Consider the following 22,461-nt stretch of genomic DNA (forward strand, 5'->3'; position numbering starts at 1 on the left):
AAAAAAAAAGCCCCAACTATGTGTTGTCTACAAGTTACCCATTTTAAATATAACAACATAGATGAATAAAAAGAGAGACCAACATATATCATGGGAACACTAATCAAAAGAAAGCTGGAGTGACTATATTAATATCAGACAAAATAGATTTCAGAACAAGGCTATTATGAGGGACAAAGAGATACAGTACATAATGTTAAAAAGAGTCAATTCATCAAAAACATAATTCTAAATGTGTGTGCACCTAACAGCAGAGCTTCAAAATATACAATATATAGCAAAAATACATAGAAGTGAAAGGAGAAATAGACAAATCCGCAATTATGGCTGGAGACATAATGGTCCTCTCCCAGAAATTGATAGAACTGGTAGAGAAAACCAGTAAGCATATAGAAGACCTAACAGCATTATAAACCAACCTGATATAATTGACATTTATAGAACATTCCACCCAACAATGCACATAAAATGATCTTTTATAAGTGCAAATGGCACATTCAGTAAGATATTTTGGGGCAAAACAAACTTAACAAACTGAAAAGAACTTAAATTTTATGTTTTCTGACCATAACTGAATCGAAAAGTGCTATACAGTAGCTCACTTTGTAATCCCTTGGTGCGTTTTCACTGTTGAACTTGGCAATTTTATACATCCAGAGTACATTGTTACACAACCAAACTGATTCTTGTTTTCAAGTGACTTCAAAGCTCAGCAATGACTTAAGCGCTGTTAGAGAATGTTTTGGTGCACTTCTGAGTATCAGTTATCTTTATTTTCAATGGAAATAAATCCAAAAGGCAAGTAGCTGTTACATTTTCTATATGTTAGAATAAAATAATTGTTTCATCTTGGACATTTCACCTTCTAACTTTGAAAAACTTAGAATGCAATTCTTAAATTCTGAAGTATTCCATTTTTGGTTTGACAGTCTGAGAATTGCTACTTCAACTTTTCCTTTAAAACATTCTTCCTACAGGGACGCCTGGGTGGCTCAATGTTAAGCGTCTGCCTTGGGCTCAGGTCATGGTCCCAGGGTTCTGGGATGGAGCCGGCATTGGGCTCCCTGCTCGGCGGGAAGCCTGCTTTCCCTCTCCCACTCCCCTTGCTTGTGTTCCCTCTCTCGCTGTGTTTCTTTCTGTCAAATCAATCAATCAATCTTTTTAAAAAAATTCTTCCTGGGCGCCTGGGTGGCTCAGTTGGTTAAGCGACTGCCTTCAGCTCAGGTCATGATCCCAGAGTCCTGGGATCGAGTTCCGCATCGGGCTCCCTGCTCTGCGGGGAGCCTGCTTCTCCCTCTCCCACTCCCCTGCTTGTGTTCCCTCTCTCGCTGTGTCTCTCTCTGTCAAATAAATAAAATCTTTAAAAAAAAAAAATTCTTCCTATAGCTACAGGACACATGAGCAATGAGTTTTGTCATATAGATGTCTAACATACCGTATACCTGAATAATAGTGCAAACACATTTGAAAGCAAGATAAAACACATGATAGATCATTGGTCACCAAATAAACCAAATGCATCAACTGAGAATCGGGCAATAAATGGTATTACTGCAAAGTGAATAATCATGCATTCAAGTACCAGGTATGGCATTTTCTGCTATGATACGATTTTGTAAGTGTCTATCATCACATAACAAAAATTATACAATGTAATTAGCATTTTCTTGTTTAAAAATAAATTTTAGAAGGAAAAATATACCTATCAAAGACTACCTATTAATATCTCACAAAACTCTGTGCCTGGAATGGAAACACAGTTTTCGAAATGCTGCCTTAAGGCTTACTTTGACTCCTGATTCAATGTTATTTTCTCCCTCTCCCCCCCTACCCCCCGCCCTTAAATTCCCTGCTCTGGAGTAAGTAACATCGTGTCCTGAAACTGCCGGAAAAAAAACAAACCCCTGTTCAAGGAAAATATTTAGAAACATAGACCCCTGGAATGTGAAATGAAAACCAGAGCTTAAGAAAAGAAAGACAACAAGAAATAGTCAAATGAAACTTTGACAATATAAAGGAATGAATCTCATTTACGATTGCGTACGGACGTGTGGTGTTCGAGCAAAAATTGCTTATTGGTCAGGTTTTTGCTCTTGGATGACAAATGACACTGTAACCTCTCTAGGGTGGATCACTTCCAAGTCCTCTACCTAAAAATTCAAGAACGGATGTTTAGGACTCGTATTGCAGACTTCCAGTCACGCTCCTGTGTCTTTTCAATACAATGAAAAACCACCAGGGGGAGAAACACTCAAAACACTGGACCCTTACTAGCCGGGATCTCAAAAGGCAACAGATCCCATTACTTTCAAAGAAAGGGGTGGAGGAGTGGGCTTCTGCGGCACGCAGCACCAAAACTTGAATCTAATCTATAGCTAAGATGGCTTTTCTGAAGTCTCCGTGCACTTCGGGCACTACACGAAAAAAGCTCTTCTTCTCAAGTCAGAATTGAATCCTACAAGCTGATTCAGATCTGAATTAAAAAGCATTGCAAAAGGTCTCCCCGGAGTGAGTCAAAGGATGGCAGAGGGCAATGGCAGTGTATTCCTCTTCCGATTTGGGCTGTAACTTAACTTTACATCGGCAGAAGGACGCGCAGCAACTATTCCTAAAATGCCTCCTTTCTAGTTCCATAACCAGTTTGCGTTAGCCACTGACAGCGGCGGTGAACCACCGGGGCCCCTTCTCTCTCCCCCAAACAAGAGGAAATCTCATTTCCTCTACGGGAGTGAAAGTGAAGCAACTCACTCGATCCCAATACTCCTATATCTCTACCCTAGCCTGCCTAGTTCCCGTGGAAACAGATACACAACACATATGCCGTCCTAGGATGACACAACAGTCTCACTGCTGCAAAAGACGGGGCATAAACCCAAGCTCCACAGAAAAGCACCCCTCCGCCACCCGAACTTCGGGCGGAAAAGCAAGGCGCAGGCGCACTGGCACACTGTTACCCGATTTGCCCACTTCCCCCTCCCGGTCTCAGCAATTTCACTTCCCCTCCTTTGGACATCTGCTTCCGGGGTATTGTAGGCTCAGCCCCTCCTCAGCTCTAACCCTCCTCTGCCCGAGGAGGGGGGGAGTCGAGGGGGTGGGGAAGAGTTCGTTGTTTGTTTACACGATGTGAGCGGAAAAAGAGACCAATAAAGTTTATTCTGGAAACAAAAGGAAAAAAAAACAGGGTGACAGAGAAAGGAGACGGGGGCGGGGGCGTGTGGCGGGGGCTAGAGAGGAGAGGGAGCTAGAAGGAGAAAGCGGCAGTTCCGGTGCCGCCGCTGCGGCCGCTGAGGTCTTGGGCTGCTGCTGCCGCGGCCGCTGGGGCTGGGGCCGCCGGCGAGGCAGGGCTCGGGCCCGGCCGGGCAGCTCCGGAGCGGCGGGGGAGAGGGGCCGGGAGGCGGGGGCCGTGCCGCCCGCTCTCCTCTCCCTCGGCGCCGCCGCCGCCGCCGCCGCCGCCGCCGCCGCCGCCGCCCGCGGGGCTGGGACCCGATGCGGTTAGAGCCGCGGAGCCTGGAGGAGCCCCGAGCGTGAGTAGAGCGCGGACCTGCCGGGAGCGGGCGCGGCCGGGATGGGAACGGGTCGGTGTGGGGGCCTCTCCGGCGCGCCCGTGGTATTGGGCGGGGGCTACCCACGGGTCGTCTCAGCGTCGGCCCGCGGCGGAGTTCGCCTGTGATCGCCGCTCCCCGTTCCCCGCCTGCCGCTGGCCTCACCCAGATGCAGAGGCGAGGGCTCGCCGCTTACTCTCCTTTCCCCCCTGGCTGCCGCCTCGCTCCAGGTTTCCTTCCTCCCTCGTTTTTTGGGATGGGGCGGCTGGAATCTGAGGAAGTGCACCCAGGGCCGCCGCCCCGGTCGCGGTAGCTCGGTCCCCCTCACCCTTGCACGCCCACCGGGCCCGCGGGTGGCGGGGCTGCCGCGAGCACCGCGGCGTGAGGGACCCTGGCGGAGCCGCGAGCTGTTCCGTAGGGGCTGTCATGCCCCAGGACTCCGGCCCCGCCAGCCCGGCGACCCTGCGTTTGCCTCACGCTGAGTTTAAATCGCCCGGCTGGGGCAGGGAAGGAAAACCGCTCTCCCCACCCCGCAGTTCCCCTCCCACCCTTCCTCTCGAGGTTGTTTTTTTCCTTTTAACCGAGACAATCAGACCTATTGGATCTTCATTCATAGACCTGAGACATTGTCTCGTGATTTGTGTCTTTACTAAGTCTATTATTGATGCCCGTTTCATAGCTCCTAAGTGGTTCAGAAAGGTAGGGTACGCCCAGGATTGGACTATGTAAACACCAGACGTTCAGCCTGTGTTTTGACCGCGGCTTGAGGGGTTTATTTTAGGATGCTAAAGGAATAGTGGTGATGGTGGCTAGTTCCCAGACTTAGGAATTGAAAGCCATTTTCTTAGATGTCAATAACTAGGGAACTGTTTACATAGCTATACGAAGGATAAGGGAGCGCAACAAGGGGGGCTTTGAGGAAAACAGCCCGCATATTCTTTAATGATAAGAGTTGTGATTTCGTTTTAGAAAAGCTTCCTCATTCCAGCGCCTTTGTGCACATTCGGTACATGGGTTTTCGAGATGATGTTTTCAATCTAGTTTGTGGGGCCTGGGAGAACCCCTCGAAAACTTGGGTAGATAAACTCCTGGTAACTCAAGTCGGATGATTTCAGTGGCCACATTTGAACCACTGCAGGCAGTATTGGTCGCATGCTTTCCTCCTTAGATAATAGATTCTCGGAGGTATTTGTTTACAAATTTGCTTTTATGCTGGATTGTGTGATGATGTTGAGAAAAGACCTGAAAAACACTTAAGATACCATGTTGCTAATTTAATTTAGATAAATCAGAATACTTTGTCTTTATTAAGAGGCCCTTGAAGCAACTGCAGTGTAAGAATTTGTTAGTATGTCTGTGTATTCAAGTTTTAAGATTTTTTAACTGAAGTGTTGAATTCTGGTTGACAGCATAGATCTCTAGCTAAACATCACATGTTATGGAAAATTTCAATTATCAGATTAACTGTTCTGCAGTGTCATCAACCAAAATTATCTGAAGAGGGCCCAGTAGAGAGAGAGAGAGAGAGGGAGAGAGAGAGAGAGAGTGTGTGTGTGTGTGTGTTGGTGCTTGTTTTTTAAGTTTTCTTGTCTCGTGTTTTGCGATGAAATCAAAATGTCATCCATAACTTTTTTCAAAAGTTTCTTGTGCATTTTTTATCTTTATAAAATTTCTTCACAAGATAGGTGATTGAAAGAAATGATAGCACATCATAATAGTAATAGCTCCGTGGAGGAAATAGCAAGAAAGTAAATGAATATTAACTTAATATCCAATTGACTGCAAGTATAAAGTTTGAAAGGCATTTCTGTCAGTTTTATTTGAAGAATTAAAAATGAACCACATGTAAATGCAGGACAGTGTTTTTATATAAAGTTTTTAAATTTTAAATAAATTGGATATAGCATGAAAGATGTCACTCGATACAATACTGTACTTGAACTGGAAGATTACTGCATGAATGTGTATATTCTCCTGGGGCTGGATATATGTAAAAGGGAGACTGAAAGAACAGTGACTTTGCCTGGCTCTGTGTATGGAACAGTCCTTCTGGAGGCAGAGCTTCCTTCCTGTCAGGATAAGATCCTCTCCATCCCAAATAAGTAGTCCCTTAAAAACAAAACAAAACACCTAGGTTTATAAGTAAAATACTTGCTAAGAAGATAGATCATAGTAACATTTTTCCTAAAACAGTTTGTGTGTAACTTTCCTGATTAGAGCCCTTTACTGAACAAAGAGTTTTAACATTTGTTGTTACCATTAAAGGGCATTTGCTCTGTTGATCTGTTTATTTGAAAAGAGCTAACTTAATCCCAGTTGATCTCTTTAGTAAGTAGAGTAGCATTAAAAGGATCGGTTCTCTATTTTATTATTTTAATATCTTGAATTCCAAGATAGTTGTGATTCTTTAAGTGAAATGCGTTCCTTAAGCATCATAAAAGATCTCATCTTTGGTAAAAATATTTATGATCTTTAAAATTGTGCACTTTGCAGGGAGTCTGCTTCTCCCTCTGACCCTCCCCCCTCTCATGTGCTCTCTCTCATTCTCTCTCTCTCAAATAAATAAATAAATAAAATCTATAAAAAAAATTGTGCACTTTTAGCAGCATAAATCATGGAATATTGTGGTTCATATTTTATTAGCAGTTATCAAGCTGTTTTCTTAAGTGTTGTCTTGAGTTACAGCACTCCTGTAGGCAGGCAGTATTACTATCTCTGAGAAATGACATTTTAATCTAGGGTCACAGGTGTTAGGTGACAGACTCATTGACAAAACCAGTGTTTTCTGACTCATTTTACTATATCAAGCTACCTCTAACCTGCTTCATCCTAAGGGCCAGAGAAGTTAATTACTTAAGATCACCTTTTTCTTTATTTCCAGTAATAAGTATATATTTTAAATTCCCTATATAGCTTAAACAGTAGTTTTCAATCCTGGCTACACATTAGAATCATCTAGTTAGCTTTTTTTTTTTAAATACCAATACCAGGGTCTCATTCCCAGAGATTCTGATGTAATTGGTCTGAGATAGGACCCAGACATCTGTGATTTGTTTGTTTTAAAGTTCCCCAGGTAATAGTAATAGATAAGATTATAAAGCCCTTTCTTTCAAGGACCTGTATGATTTGGTCCTTGCTTGTCTCTCTAGGTTCATTTCTCCTCCCACAACTTCCTTGGCCTTTCCCTGATGTCTTGTGCAAGTGCTCTTCCTGAAATATTTGCGCACTCCATACCTCTTCCTTAACTAGCTGACTCCTACTCGTCTTTCATACTGCCTCCTTCGAAAAGTCTAGTCTGGGTTAGGTATCCCTGCTTCCTGTTCCCATAGCATCTTGTATTCCCACTGTCATAGCATTGACTCACTGCATTGTAATTGCCTATTTATTTGTTTGTATCCTCCATCAGGATATACATTCCATGAGAAGGATAGGGAATCCTTCTATTTTATACACAGTTGTATTCTTATTGCCAAGCACAGTAGCCAGTACATAATAGGCACTTATTAACTGAATAAATAAGTATATTGGCAACAGATTTCTTTACAACATGTAATAATTTACAAATACCAATTAAGTTTTTATTCCTGCCAAATACATTTAATATCTTTGGTCACTAAAAATGTATATCTCTGAACTTGACACGCATATAATTTCATTTGGAGGGTCAAGACATTATAAATTATGTATAAATTATACCAAGCATGACTCAACCCCAAACACACACACAAGCAAAAATAAGGATCATTATTATGCACAGAACTGCACTGAAAATCAGGAGACTTGAATTCAAATCCCAGTTTCACCAGAAGCATTAGGTCCTTAGGCAAGTCTCAATCTTTTGGGGCCTCTGTTTCCTCTTCTGTAACACAGAGAGATTGTACCAGGTGCTCTACATGCTCCTCTGTGGTCTAGCCTTAAAATCTTATGAGTACTGGGGCGTCTGGGTAGCTCAGTCGTTAAGCATCTGTCTTTGGCTCAGGTCATGATCCCAGGGACCTGGGATCGAGCCCTGCATCGGGCTCCCTGCTCCGCGGGAAGCCTGCTTCTCCCTCTCCCAGTCCCCCTGCTTGTGTTCCCTCTCTTGCTGTGTCTCTCTGTGTAAAATAAATAAATAAAATCTTTAAAAAAAATAAATCTTATAAGTACTAAAAATACTGGCTTTGGAATCTGAAGCTCCTTGGTTCAGTACCTGGCTCTTACAGTTACTGGCAGGATTACTTTGGACAGATTTCCTAATCTGCATAATGGGAGTAATTACTATCAGTAGAGTTGTTCTTGTTGAATTAAATGAAATCTAGATCCAAGAGAGTTTTTGTCCTGTATTACTTAATAAATGTTCATTTCCTTTCCCCTTAGGAGGTGTTAGATCTCATGAGTGGACTTACCTGAGATAACAGAAAGGCATAGTTAATGTAATCCTGTTTGCCACTTTGCTAACTGCTAGCATCACACACAGGTGTAACTAGGGACCAAAACCACACTGGCTTTTCGTTTCATTTTTTTAGAACCCCATTGCACTGTCAAACACCAGGTGTTAGCCTACTTGGGAAGTAACTGTGCCTAGAAGTTTCAACCATGACAGAATATCAAGTGCCAAGCTATCAGTACATCTATAGTAAATAAAATGAAGGAGGAGAGAGTCTGGAAACCTTATACCATCTCCAAAGATAAGTGAAATCAGACCTGACCATTCCAAAAGGAGACAAATTAAAACTAAGGGTGATTTATAAAAGAAGACCCAGAAATTTTGGTGAACTCTCTGTTCACCAAAGCTTAAAATTCAGGGATCATTATTTAGTAATTTCTAGGAGATACAGAAAATATACCTCTGGTCAGGACCAAATCCATAAGATAAAATTGCTCTTGATGTCAGATAGCAATTTCAGATATCAACAGACTGAAATTATTGATATTTTTCTCTATTTGGAAGCCATGTTTTTAAATATGTAGTTATCTTAGCCTTTATTTAGTAATAGAGAGTAACCTTACATGCAGTGTAATAATACCTCTTTGCTGAAGTTTCTTTTTTTTTTTTTTTAAGATTTTATTTATTTATTTGACAATGAGAGAGGGAACACAAGCAGGGGGAGTGGGAGAGGGAAAGCAGGTTTCCCGCTGAGCAGGGAGCCTCATGCGGGGCTTGATCCCAGGACCCTAGGATCATGACCTGAGCCCAAGGCAGACGCTTAACGACCAAGCCACCCAGGCGCCCCTCTTTGCTGAAGTTTCTTTCTTTTTTTTTTTTTTTTAAGATTTTATTTATTTATTTGAGAGAGAGAGCATGAGACGGGGGAGGGTCAGAGGGAGAAGCAGACTCCCTGCTGAGCAGGGAGCCTGATGCGGGACTCGATCCCAGGACTCCGGGATCATGACCTGAGCCGAAGGCAGTCGCCTAACCAACTGAGCCACCCAGGCGCCCTTTGCTGAAGTTTCTTGATACCAGTTTTATTTTTATATAAATCAAATTGGTGTGCCTGAGTTTTCCCTTAAGTTTATGTTTAAAGTGAATTTTAAGGCACCTGGGTAGCTCAGTCAGTTAAGCGTCTGCCTTCGGCTTAGGTCATGATCCCAGGATCCTGGGATTGAGTCCCACATGGGGTTCCCTGCTCAACGGGGAGTCTGCTTCTCTCTCTCCCTTTGCCCCTCCCCCTTCCTCATGCTCTCTCTCTCTCAAAGAAATAAATAAAATCTTTAAAAAATTAAAAAAATAAAGTGAATTTTATTACCAACTATACTGGGGAAAAATACTATGATAAAAATTAAAAATTGGAGAGGAGAAACTAAAATGTTAGGGCATAAAAAAGAAATACTAATACTTAATACTTCACAGAGTGAAGTCTGAGGATTCGACTTGAAGGCTTGAGATTTCCATCACTGGGAAAGGTTATTAAACCTTAGATATATCAATAATGTTTTATAGCTCTATCTTATTCACATTTAATACTTTATTAAGTATTACTGTGAACTGATTGATCCTTGTTAAGGAATTTTTAGGTGCTCTTTCTCCCTCTCCCCAAATACATAGTTTGGGGAGTTTAAAGTTAAAATGTGCCAATAAAGAATTTGTAAGTTTATAATAAATATGGTAGCTTAGAGCTTTTTCAAGTTTAATATTTCTTAAGGTGAAGCTGTTTTTAGTGTAAATTATAGACCTCTGATATAGAGGGCTAAGGGACTAAATTCCAGTCCCAAACTGCTACTTTGTGTTTGTGTATGGGGAAGAAGAGGCAGATATATCAAATTTTTGCCTCTTTTCTCTTCATTGATAGGATAGGAATTGTATTATGTTGCTTGCTAAGTAACTTATATAATTAATGAGATAATTTAAGTGATCCCAAATTACATAAAATTAATAAGGAAGAATGTATTCATACTAATCATTATTCTAAGTTTATATCTACTGCAAGAATAACATATTTCATATTTAGCCTAACAATTACTCATTTCTTCTAGATTATTTTAGTAGCTACCTTGATAATTTATCAAAATTGTCATTTATTAGAAATTTTTAGTAACTCTTACCATATACTTGGAATTGTTACGAAGGAGTCTTTGTATCAAAGCCAGCATTACCATTTGAAATAAAGGTGGGATTTAAAAAAATAGAATTCTTACAGATCCTACCTAACTGGTACAGTTCAGATTTTATTTTATTTTATTTTATTTATTTATTTGACAGAGAGAGAGACAGCGAGAGAGGGAACACAAGCAGGGGGAGTGGGAGAAGGAGAAGCAGGCTTCCTGCCGAGCAGGGAGCCCAATGCAGGGCTCCATCCAGGACCCTGGGATCATGGCCTAAGCTGAAGGCAGACGCTTAACAACTGAGCCACCCAGGCGCCCCCAGATTTTAAATATTTGTGTAGTGGAAGTCAAAAATGTCAGTGTTGTGATTTGAAAAAAAGCTGCAACAGGATAGAGTCATATAATCTGATCATAATTTCTCTTGCCAAACTCAATACTAACTCAGGAGTTAGTAAGACTCAATGGAGAGATGCATCTTACAAAGTTCTATAGAAATTTAAAACAATATTATAAAGATAATTTTAAGCATAAATTTTTTAACAGGAAGAAACCATGTTCATTCTTGTTATCTTCAGTACCTAGTATAGTGCCTAAAAGTAAGTGGCCAATATGCGTTGATACTTTTGCAGTAGAACCATAATTGAGAATCAAAATAATTTTCTTATTTTTTATCAGTGTGTAGCTATATACTTTATCTGAAAAGCAAGTAAATTGCTCTGGGCCAATCTTAGTTGATCATTTATTGAGTACAGACCTGAAGTATATCAGAAACACTTTTCTGTAAGTTGTTAACTTGTTAACTAGTTGCATATTTCTATTGCTATTTGGAGATATTTTTAACAAAGATTAATAGGTTAAGGAGAGGCTGTGTGCTATGGTGAAAAGAACATTGGATTAGAAATCTAAAATCTGAATTCCACATTAAACTATTAATTGTTTGGTTTTAGATCTTGACCTTTTAGCACTTGTTCCTTTTACCTACACAATTTCTAATGTTCTTTACAATTCCAAAATTCTGTGAGATTCCTAGTATTTTAAAGTCTATTTTGGGGGGTGCCTGGGTGGCTCAGTTGGTTAAGCATCTTGCCTTAGGCTCAGTAATGATTCCCAGGGTCCTGCTCAGCGGGGAGCCTGCTTCTCTCTCTCTCTCTCCCTCTGCCTCTCCCCCAGCTTGTGCACGCACTCTCTCTCACTCTCTCTCAAATAAATAAAATATAAAATCTTTAAAAAAATAAAATAAAGTCTATTTTTTATTTCAGGGAAAAGTAAGTAAGCCATTCCCTAAAAAGTGAAGACAGTCTGTATCAGTTTGTTGTATTTTCAGAAACTAAAATCTTTTTGTCTGCCTGTTTATAAATTTTTACATATTTGAAGTCCCTTGTGTGAAATTCTGTGGCATAGACAAGCTGCCATCAGAAAAGAATGGACTGGAAAGATTTTTTTTTTCTTTCTGAAACCATCAGTGACTTTGGAGAATCAAACTTACTGCCTGCGTGGCCATTTTGGTTACTGGCACTGAGAACAGTTGAATGACTGACAACATTCAGTGACATTCATGACAACAAGCATTGAGAGTAGGTCATCCATTTGCACACCAGTTGCCAGGGTTATGAAGGCCAGCAAACCTGTCACAGCACCCTTAATAGCCACTGGTCACCATCCTTACTTGTTAAAGACTTCTAGGAAAGTATGTTCCACAATTTCCTTTGGTGACCCATCCCACTAGATGGTTTTCAGAAAATGTGTTCTAATTTTAGGAATATAATTCCAGAGGCACAGTAAGCCTCTTTTTTTTTTTAGATCTATCCTTTTTGTGCAGACAAATATAAGGAAAGATGACAAAAATCATTGTTCTTGATTGGGAAGCATTGGTATTTATGCTACTGATTTGTTGTTTCTGTAAATATTCAAATTACTCACCTATAGGGTTTGAATATTTTTTAACCGGCAAACTGTTCAAGTTATGAGATATTAGTGTTTTGTTTTGTTTTTAAGATTTTTATTTATTTGTTAGAGCACGAGCGGGGCAGAGGGAGAGGGAAAAGCAGACTCTACGCTGGGTAGGGAGCCTGATGCGGGCTTGATCCCAGGACCCCGAGATCACGACCTGAGCCGAAGGCAGACGCTTAACTGACTGAGCCACCCAGGCGCCCCTATTTAGAGTTATTTTGAGTATGTACTCATTTTTCAACAAAGCTAAGCGCATTTCTGTGGCTTATTTTTCTTTAGAGATCGTACTTTTCCAAGTACTTTTCTGATGGACTTATTTCAGGTCTAGATCTGAAAGTACTATTGCATTTTGAAACAATTAATTGCCTCTAGCTTAAAAGTGAGTGAAGAGCGTGTGTGTGTGTTTTCTTTAGGAGGTTAGCTTCTTGGCAGGTGCAAAAATTAAAATCTTGGAGTTTTTTGCTAAGTAAGCTACTATTCTGTGAATATAGATTTGTAGAGCACATCATCAAATATAAATCATCATTAATGGGAAAAATTGTGGGGGAAAAGATTGAAAGTAGGACTACTAAAGGCCAATCTGAAATCAAACCATATATGACAGAACTGTGTTTCATACTGTCATTTTTTACTTATCATAAATATTAATAGTAACATTTTAAAGTTATTTTCCATATGAACATCTTCTTAAAATCTAATAGCTATTATTTGCATTTGAGACTCCAATAGGCAGCATCTTAATATATTTATGAAAGAGATATTTGTATTTTTTCTCTAACTATATAGCAGTTGTAAAAGTTGAACATGACTTTTCCAAAGCAGCTTCTATACTTGATAATTATAATGGTAGTAACACTCAAAGTAGTTTGGAATATTAGTAATATAGTAACACTATAAAATTAGTGTGGAGACTGGTTGGTTGTTTTCTCTTCACTAAAAATGACCAAATTTCAAGTTTCTTAGTGGTATTATGGGGCTCCAGATTTCTTCAAAATCACTTTGAATAATTTTGACTAATTCTTTGCAATAAAAGGCAGCATTTTTTACAGCCATGCTATGTTCACAGGCACTATTAATGTGTAGCTAAATGTATCTACTAATGTACAACTACTAAAGCACAGCTGTGGTCTTTTTTGTTGAGTATAACAATCAGGCATATAAATTAGTACATTTCTCTTGCAAATAATCTTTTTCCCAACCAAAATGAGGGTAAGTAACTTGACAATAGGACAGAGTATTTGAAGTTAGGACAGTCTTAGAATATCCACAAAATATGGTCAGTGTACTTAGGCTTCTTTAATTTTCTTTTCTTTCTCCAAAATATATGTCATAATGGTTAAGAACATGTGCTATGGAGCCATACTATTGAGATTAGTAGTTTTAGGGCAAGTTATTTAACCTGTCTGGGTTAAATATTCTCTGGGTTAATACACATTTCCTTGTTTGTAAAAGAGGGATGATAACAGTACCTACATCATAACATTGTAATGAGGATTAAGTGACTAATATGTTAAAGCATTTAGAACAGTGCCTAGCATGTAGTAAGCACTCAGTAAATATTTATAGGCTCCTTGAGAGCACAAACTATGTCATATTCATCAATTTATTTGGGGGCTTTAACATTTTGTAGTGAATTGAATTTTGTCCATTCTGAGGATTTACTAATGGATCCAGTCTCTGGAGAGTGAACAGTAAGGTTGCCTTCTAACAAACTTCTTGATCACTGCTTGCTTTTTGTTCTGTTACAACTCTTAAAATTTCATTCTAGCTCTAGGAACCTGAATTCTGTTTCATACTTACTCCTAAGAGAAGTCAGCATATGGAGATTTAGCTTGAGACGAATGAGGTTTTGATAGACGGAAGCTACCAAGTAAATGGGTGTACATTTTTCACATCTAGTCTGATCTTCTTATGGATTATTTTTCCCTGTGAATTCCTGGAATCTCAGAATCCCCAGCAGGTATCTTAATAGCACTCTGCCATTGAAGCAGTACTTGTTTCAAGCTACTAGGCATTTCTTTTCCCTGTCCTCCATGTACTAAAGACCATAGTGGTGTCATATTGTCACATATTCCCTATGTTACATGGCTTTTATAGAACTCTCGTCATGTTTTAAAGCTGCTTGTATCTCACCCATTACACTTGTTATGTGTATCAAAATCTACACAAAAAGAGTAAATACTGTATGCAATATACTCTTTTGTATATGATTTTGATACCCAGTTTACACTCATTGGAAATTGTATAAAACTAGAAGTCATTTATGTGAAAATAAGGAAGGCAGCCATGTGTTTTGATTTTTCCATGAGTTCAGTCTCTAATTCTTTGCCTTTAATTACTAAGTTACCTATATAGCATCATTGATACAAGTTTTTGCAGCAGCATCTTGTTGGCACCTTACATAAATGAGACAGACTGGTAGTTCATATTTAAATTTTTGGTAAATATGTGTGTTTGTTTTCTCACCTCCTACTTTTTAGCAATTTAGACTTCTCTTGATGGTCCCGCACCATAACTTATTCTTCTCAATCTGATGACCCCATCACCTGTATCTCTCATACCATGTACTTTTTAAAACTATATATATATCATTATTATTATTAATTTATATGGAGATTGCTTTAGAAAGAATCTATAATTTGGGCACAGTTATTCAAAATTTTCATTTTTACTTTTTAAAGAATCATTAAGCATACTTCTAAACCTTTTTTATACTTGTAAAACTCTATAGAATTTAATCTTTTTTAAGGAATGGTATGTGCAATGAAAAAAACAAAAACTAAATAAAACACGGCAGTGGACTGCTCTAGTACTGACCAAGAGTTTATTGCCGTACTATGTGGTTATGATTAACCTAGGCACTGAAGTTAAGAATTAACTACTTATTTTAAAATGGTATCATGGAGAGTCATAGCTGACAACCTGTGTGAGAAAATTTCCTTGATTTTCTAAATGTATACTTTGAGTTACCTCAAACCCAAACTTTAATATCATGAATCTGGGAAAGAGGAATATTATGGGCTTTGTATATGTTATCTCCCTTAGTCCTCACAATAGCACTTCCGTACACATGTAGTCTCTCCACTACACACAGTAGGAAACTAAAGTTCCACATCTAATCAGTACAGTGGAGTCTCATCACACTTAATTTACGTGAATTCAACTATGTACACTCAGCCAAAAGTAAAATCATGACAAAAGTAATCATTTAAATATGCAGTCACATCCCACTACTGAACTTTTGTTTCAGAATAGACATGAGATTAAAGATGGGAATCTCTGTCACCTCAACTGATCTCAGTGTGTAGTGAACATCTCACAGTGTTGAGTGTGATTCTGTTAGTCATATGTAATGTTCATACAACATGGCTTCTAATGCCAGACCTGTAGTGCTTAACCAAAGAAACAGCAATTTATTCCAGTGCTGGAAGAGAAACTGCTGTTTTAGACTTGCTGAGCAATTGTGTTGATTTGCAAGATGACCTGCAGATATGGCCACCTATACCTGTGCATCCTCTCTGGTACATACATGCACATGCATAAACCCACACCCTTTTAAATACATATTTTATATATTGCACATATAATTTTATTACGTGTTCTAGATTGCTGTAAATATATTTTATCTTTATGCAAAATGTTTCTGTACAAGGTGGTATACAAAAAATGTGTCCATTGTAATTTATGGGTGATTTAAGAGATTTTTCAAGGAAAATTTTGACTCTGTACGTCCAGACTGTATATTGTTTGCCACTAAATACCCAGGGTCTAGCACACGGCTAAGCACAAGTTTATTGCATCACTGGGAAAAAATCTTTAATACTTAGCTACTTATTTTTTATATATAAATATACATGCAGTGATCATATTTTCTCAGCTCAAATTTTGAAGCTTTTGAAAAATCTGCTTCATACCCCAGATGAATTAGTCTTAAGTCATTTTAGAAAAGTATGGAAATAGAATATTAGAAATTACAGCTATCTCACAACATCTGGTCCTGATATGACCACTGGACTTAGCGTTATTTATGTTTCTTTCCTTTCTCCCATCCCTTCTTTTATATGTATATAGATGGATTTGCTAAAGGAAACTCAGCCATACTATGCAGAATTATTTTATGAAAACTCTGAGTAGGTTTCTGCTAACTCTTTTTTTTTTTTTTAAGATTTTATTTATTTATTTGAGAGAGAGAATGAGATAGAGAGAGAGAGCATGAGAGGGGGGAGGGCCAGAGGGAGAAGCAGACTCCCCGCTGAGCAGGGAGCCCGACGTGGGACTCGATCCCAGGACTCCAGGATCACGACCCGAGCCGAAGGCAGTCGCCTAACCAACTGAGCCACCCAGGCGCCCTGGTTTCTGCTAACTCTTGAGCCTAGAGAAATGGAAAAACTAAAAGATAGGACATATAAATAAGGGGACAGGTCTACATGTTACTCTAACCTCCTTATGTAATACTCATTCCCTTTGTACAGACACCCACTTTTTGAATGTCCTATCTGATCTGTGCAGGAAGGTAGAACTTCCCCTAGAGCCTTGGAAAGAGAAAAGTGTAACCTGCACTGCCATGTGCCAATCTTTCTAGCTGGCCAGAAGATAAGACTACTGGGCCAAGAAGACATGATCTCTCTCACACTGGGGGAGAAGAAAGGGTTGGCGCAGTGAAATGGGACATTTGCTTATAATTCTAGATCAGAACCAGAATATCTAACCTGCCTGCCAACCACGTGACCCTGAACAAGCCACTTAGGTTTTATGAGCCTGGAGAGTTGTCACTAGATGGCTAGTGACTAAAAGAGATATTTCCAGGGTGCTGTGTCCCAGAAGTGAGCTTGTGCAAACTTTAAGAATGTAGAACTCAAATAGCAGCTATGAATAAGATAGAAATAAAAATAATTCAACAGTACATTAAGTCTTCTTTACGATTATCAAGCATCTAAGAATGCAAAGATGGCTAAATATGAAATTTTATAATGCATAGGTCAATGAATCTGATAAGGAAAATAAACATATCAGCAAACATGGAAAAGAAATTAATAATTTCCTTTTGTCTCTTTAAAAGCCAGGAATGAAGAGAAATTTCCCTAACAAAACATATCAAACTAAAAGCTAAAATAATAATTGATGGTGAAACACTAGAGAAGCAACGACTATTAAAAACTCAGAAACCCATTATCACTACATTATTATATTAACATTTTTCAGGAAGTTCTGACCAATATAGTAAGACATGAATTAGAACAAAGAGGAATAAATACTGAAAAACTGCACAATCTCATTTTTGGTGTGGTATGATTACATTCCAGGAAAACCAAGAGTCAACTGAGAAGTTATTACAACTAATAAGAATATAGAGTAGCTAGATTTAAGGCAAATACTTTAAATTCAGTAGTTCACCTTTATAATAGCAGTAGTCATTTAGAAAGTATGGTAGAGGGGCGCCTGGGTGGCTCAGAGTCCTGGGGTCAAGTCCCGCATCAGGCTCTTTGCTCCACAGGGAGCCTGGTTCTCCCTCTGCCTGCTGCTCCCCCTGCTTGTGCTCGCTCGCTCTCTCTCTGACAAATAAATAAATAAAATCTTTTAAAAAAGAAGAAATTGAACTACTGGGGTACAGGCGGGGCGGGGGGGCGGTGCAGGGAGAAGAATATCATGTGCCTGAATGGGAAGTCCCAACTATTACAAATACCCATTTTTCTGAAGTTAACTTACAGCTTCAGCAGAATTCTGATTTTTTAAAAATGTGTTTGAGAAATTAATAAGATGATTCTTAGTTTTGTCCAAGAGACTAAAGAGGAAAAAAGTGAGATAAGTGAAAAACCAAGAACAGTGACAGAGAACTAACCACTATAGCCCTAATAGATAACAGAACATACTATAAAACTATAATAAACAAAAGAGTTGGATACTGACATAGCATTGATAGTAAAGTTGGTAAAAGGGAATCGAGATCTCAAAAATAGATATGCTAAATATAATAAAGGAATCCTCGGAAATTAGTAGAAAAAGGAAGACATTCAGTGCATGTTTTTGAGGGTGTTAAATAGTGTTCAAAATAAGTTTGAATCTTTATGTCATCTTATATACCAAAATAAATTCCAGGTAAATTGAAGAGTTAAATGAAATAGAGTAAATATCCTTATGCTAGTCTCATAAGATACTTATGTGGATGGGGGAATACCTTCCAAACTTTAAAGAACTGCCTGCCGCATGAAGGACTCAGGAAGGGAAGTTGATTACATTTGACTCAGAACATTGACATTTATTATGTCCTTTTCTCCCACCCCCCTTCCCCCAGTACTAATGAACAAACTGAAGATGTGCAGAGCAGGATTAGAAATTTGTAAATATGTAGCAGAGAGGTTTTCTCTAGTTTATTTATTTGGATCAAACCATTTTATTGGGGGGCTTCAGGGAAGGAAAGGTTGAAGGGCTGGGAGACCAATGAGATCCCATGCACTGGGCCAGGCTGAGATCTCCCCAGCTTCACAGTTGCAGAAAGCGAAATGTTTATCTTTAAATTTTAAGGTCTTTCTACAAATGCTTTCAAAAGCACCAAGTCATTGTACATGAATGAGCAAAGAACTTGAGAAAACAGGTTCATTTACTAAAGTGAAAATAAAGGCAAATGGGAAAATGTTTCTCCCTGACAGATAATCAAAGAAGGGAAACTTTTAGAAGTAGTGATATATTTTTACTTTTTGAGTTAGCAAGAAATTTTTTCTAATGGTTTTGTTGCTGATCAAGGTACCATGAAATGTGCTTGTTCATATATTTCTGTTGGCAGTCTAAACTGATAGAACCCTTTTGGAAAGCAAGTCAGGAATTTTTGTGCCTTTAAAATTAACATACCTTGTGATCCCATAATTTCATTTGCAGCATTATATATAACAATGAAAAATTTAAAACAGCTTAAGTATTCTATAAGTAAACTGCTATATCTCCCATAGAAATAGGTGGTATAGAACACTATTGTTTATGAAGAATTTACAGTAGTTTGAGGAAATGTTTCTGAAGTGAAAGCAAGATAAAAATCATTATACTATAGGGGCGCCTGGGTGGCTCAGTCATTAAGCATCCTGGGATCGAGCCCCACATCAAGCTCTCTGCTCCGTGGGAAGCCTGCTTCTCCTTCTCCCACTCCCTCTGCTTGTGTTCCCTCTCTCGCTGTGTCTCTCTGTCAAATAAATAAATAAAATCTTTTAAAAAAAAATCATTATACTATATGAGCAAAACTATATAAACCAAAGAAACAAACTAAAATATTCGTAGAAAAAAAGCCGTAAGAGAGAACATCATAAAGGGTAGTAATGGTTGTCTCAGATGCGTTTTTCACTGTTTTGTTTTCTTTGTTCATCCATACACTGTTGCATTTTAAGTAGGCACAGAGCACAGTCCTGGATCTTAATAGACACTTCAGTCAGTATTTAAGTGAATGAATTTCTATAATAAGCATGAGTTACTTTTACATTAAAAGAAATATGAAAACAATCCACATCTAAGTTAAGAAAAGGAGAAGTGTGGGAAGTGCTCTAGAAAGGAACCTGATTAATAATATCTTACACTTAGATTTCCAGTTTTCAAAATGTTTTCACAATTCTATTTCATATGATCCTTTTAATAATATCATTACTTGCTAAGTTAGAAATTTCTGTTAACCTTTATTCTATCCTGCCTGAACTACCAAATCCGACTAATCACCAAATCTTGGGTATTTCTTTATTGGAGAAATGTCTTTTGATTTCATTTTCACCTCTTCTCATAGTCACTGCCTTATTTTAGTTCTTTCGTGTTTCACTGAAGTACCCTGACTAGTCTCTCCACTTTTCTTTTACTTTCCACACTGCTGCCAGAATTATCAGACATGTAAATAACTAGCAGAATTTCATGAATGTGCTATAATAAATAGATTCTGTGGAAGAGAACAGGGGAGAGATTGACACTGCTTCCACACTGTTGCCAAAATATCACTCATCCTAAAATACAAAATTGATCTGCTTAAAGCTTGGTAATTCCTTGTGGCCTACATTGCTGCTTCTCAAGCTTTGGGTGTCATCAGGGGGATTTGTTACAATGTAAATTATCTCAGACTCTAAAAAATCTGATTCAGTGCATTTGTGGGCCTGGGAACATGCATTTTAACAAGGCTTCCTACTCTTGGTCCTTTACATGTGATCCCAGGACAGAATTTTGAGGAACAATGATCTTGGAATAAAGTGCAATCTCATTAATTTACAATCATTATCACAGTTTGGCACCAGCCTACTTTCCTGTATGGAGTTTCTATACTTTCCCTCACTGAACACCTTGCAATCTAGCCATTGTGAACTGCCTCAAACTCACCTAGGCCTTTCTGAACTTCTGTGCTCACCATGCTTGTGCTGTTTCTGCTGCTCAGAGCCCCTATCGCGGTGGCTGCTCCTACCCAATAACTTCGTGACCTGACCCACTGTCTTGAGCTTCTGTGTAATCTGCATTAAGTATTCCTGGACCCACTCTCCTAAACCAGAGTCAATCTCTCCCTCCTCTGTTTTTCATAGCCTCTGTTTCTTACAGCACATACACACTGTACTAAGTTTTTCTTGCTTATTTGCACATCTGTCTTCCTTCATAGGTTATAAGCCTTTTGAAGTCAGGGATGTCATTTTATTTATCTTGTACCTCTAGCATAAGCCTGGTCCATAATAACTGCTTAATAAATGTGTGTCATATAATTAACAATCCAATGAAGAAGACAGGGAAGGAGTGATTAGTCCCATTTTTCAGTGAGGAAAATGAGGTCTTAAAAAGTTAAGTGTTTGCTTACTGTTACCCAGCTTGTAAGTATAGACTTGAGATTCACACACCCAAGATACCTGGCTTCTTTTCTGTTTTGGTCCTTACCGTTAAGGTAGACTGTCACAGTAAAGTTACACACAAACACACCCCCTTTTTAGCTCCCTCCACTCGTTTATCAGTTGATTATGTTTGGGGCAGAAGGCGTTTTAATAAACTTTCTTATCATATTCATTCTTTATAAAATAAAACCTATTCCTCCAGAGCAAGAACTGATTACTAGATATTAAACTGTTTGTCTTTCAGTTTCACATCCAACCTCCTGTGCTCTACTTTGTGATGCTTACTTGTATCCCTTGCAGAAACCATATTATAGTACCTAATGGGGTTTCCACAAATGCTGGTTTAATTAAATTCAGCTGACATTTATGCAGGTAACATTTTATTCTGCAACAGTTAAGACAAAAAGCTATATATGTCTAAGTATTCAAGTAGGTTTCCACCATATTTTTTAAAGCTCCATTTTCATAGTTTAAATGTGTTTAGCCTTACTATAGACTTCAGCCTTAAGGTGTTGATGGAAATCAACCACCAGCTGCAAAGTTCAGATCCAGTATGCCATAGAATACATGTATCTATGGCTTGAACCAAATGTTAGCAATGAAATACTTAGTAGCAACTGTTCTTTTAAAAGAAACATTTTAGATAATTAGAGTCATCTTGTAATATCCTTATACCCAGCTGTCAGCTTTTTACTCTTTCTGCCAATATTTCTGGAACTGAAATCAAGAAAATGGAAATTAGGGTATCATACTTTGAAATACATTAAACACTTCAAAAACTGTTATATCTTATAAAGATTTCCAAATAGAGTTCCTCAGTCAGTGTCTCAAAGATATTTATAAAAAACAAATATCTATAATAACCCCAGTATTAAGCTGAAATATGCATTGGTAAATAATAGCATTTGAGAATTGAAAAATTCCCTCTATGAATAGCCACTGGACTTGAAGATTATTAAAGTAAATTTGAGCATTTTAATTTCACTTTGAAATTTTGTTGTTTCTTAATTTTGTTACCATGTTTAATCAGCATCACACTGTCCTTCCATTCTCCCTTTCTTTAGCTTTTGTCTTTGAACAAAAGTCTTTCTACTTTGAACATACTCAAATCTCCATTTTCTATCACATCAACTTTCAGTAATAGTCCTGATTCCACACAATGTTAGACAATGATACTACTCCATTTTTCCTTTCAAGTCTTCTACCCTTTCACCACATACTATGTAATTTTTACATTGTCAAGTAATGGTAACATTTACATTCTGTATTATAACCATACTTTAACCTGCTTATGTTTTGACTATAGGTAGATTTTAATAGTTGAAACATACTATTTACATGAATATGATTATGTAAAAATGTTTTATTCCACAACTAAGTAGAACACTAGGATTAGATTTCTTTCTCTGTGTTCAACATCATGAACCATACAAAGAATATTTTTAGCATTTCAGTCACATGGTTCCTCTTTTCATACGCTCTACAAATTGCTCAAAATTGTGCTGTTTTGTTTCACATTTTGAGCACGATTTTATTGTATATTTGGGGGGCTTTTCCCTAAAGTTTCCAGTTGCCTTTTTTTCTATTGTGAAAATAATCATATACATTCTTCATAT

At 38.4% G+C, this 22,461-nt stretch overlaps 1 protein-coding gene across 1 annotated transcript in view; it reads left to right on the forward strand.

The window, feature by feature from the left end:
* Positions 1-3,444: 3,444 nt before the first annotated feature.
* Positions 3,445-22,461, forward strand: part of PIK3CA (phosphatidylinositol-4,5-bisphosphate 3-kinase catalytic subunit alpha) — an 89,863-nt gene continuing 70,846 nt past the window's right edge. The window contains exon 1 of the mRNA XM_034999267.1: positions 3,445-3,524. The gene's annotated coding sequence lies outside the window, so the exon portion shown is untranslated. The remainder of the gene's footprint in view (positions 3,525-22,461) is intronic.

This window comes from Mirounga leonina, unplaced genomic scaffold, assembly GCF_011800145.1.
Source record: "Mirounga leonina isolate KUSES-001 unplaced genomic scaffold, KU_Mleo_1.0 Mir_115, whole genome shotgun sequence".
Classification (NCBI taxonomy): Eukaryota; Metazoa; Chordata; class Mammalia; order Carnivora; family Phocidae; genus Mirounga; species Mirounga leonina.